Here is a 1,316-nt window from a genome sequence, read left to right on the forward strand (position 1 = left end):
GTAAAATTAATTACTCCTGCGCTAATGGATAACTACCAAATCAATACTCTCATTTCATTACAACTAGTATTAGTATTAGCCTGTCACACATATAATATAAGCGTTTACGACTAGTTATCCAATCGACAGTCTGGTGTTAATGTTACACGAGACAAGCGAAACTGATATAATCGTAAAATCCAACAAACGAGTTGTCTAGACACGTAATACCAAAAAAAGTTAAACCTAACTTAAAGTATTTTATTACTATTAGTATTGCATTTAAAATATTTGAACCTAATTCTAATGGCATGAAACAAGAGAGGAAAACTGACTCTAATCTTTTGTAGCGTTTGTAATAGCTTTTGTAATTTTGGAAGCTGTCAAATATTTTTGACCTAAAGTGAGTGAGTGCCTAGATGAGTAACACACACGCACGCACGCACGCACCGCACGCACCGCAAGCAGGCACGCACGCGACGCACGCACAATATATACAGGATATATATACACACATGTATCATAGCTGTAGCCAGCATAACCAAGAGCAAGTGCTTCTCCATCCTTTCTGCCATCAACGTCAGCGGAATTGCTCTCCCATCCTGCACGTATATTTATATATACTCCTTACCGAACCAGAGCGCTCTCAGGCACAACTGAACAGGTCTCTCTTTATGCTGCGCGTTTTTAACGTCCCATCCGTCGCACGCACGCGGGTCATCAACATAACACACGCATCCCTCTAGTCTGTCCCCAACTCCCTCCCCGCGTGTGTGTGGCTACGGATGGTAACGAGCGTGGGATCGAGGATTGGGTGGTGACCATCTACCGCGCAGATCTGTCGCGAAACATGCGCTCACAACCGTCTAGACTGCCTCCTTCGCAACCCTCCCCTCGCCTGCGCGTGACCGCAGCTCGGTGCGAGTGCGGGATCGGCGGAGACGGAAAAGGCATCCATCTAGCGAAATGGAGGAGGCAGGACTAACGCGACGTGTGCTGTGGCGCGCGCGAGCGTGTGGTGCGCTGTGTGCTGTGTGTGTGTGTCGGTGTGTGTGTGTGTGTGTGTGTGTGTGGTGTGTGTGTGTGTGTGTTGTGTGTGTGTGTGTGCGCTGCGCGCGCGTCCGTCCGCCTAACAAAGACCGACATTGTCTCTCTCCCAGCGTATATAGGCAAATAAGAAGTGAAGTGGTGGAAGAAGAAGAAAAAGAAGAAGATGTAAAGCCATGAACCGCAATTACGCGCGCAGGGAACAGATCTCAGTGCAGTCAGGGTCCCGACCCTCGTAGATGTGTGTGCGTGTGTGTGTGTGTGTGTGTGTGTGTGTGTGTGTGTGTGTG

This window comes from Priapulus caudatus, unplaced genomic scaffold, assembly GCF_000485595.1.
Source record: "Priapulus caudatus unplaced genomic scaffold, Priapulus_caudatus-5.0.1 Scaffold426, whole genome shotgun sequence".
Lineage (NCBI taxonomy): Eukaryota > Metazoa > Priapulida > Priapulimorpha > Priapulimorphida > Priapulidae > Priapulus > Priapulus caudatus.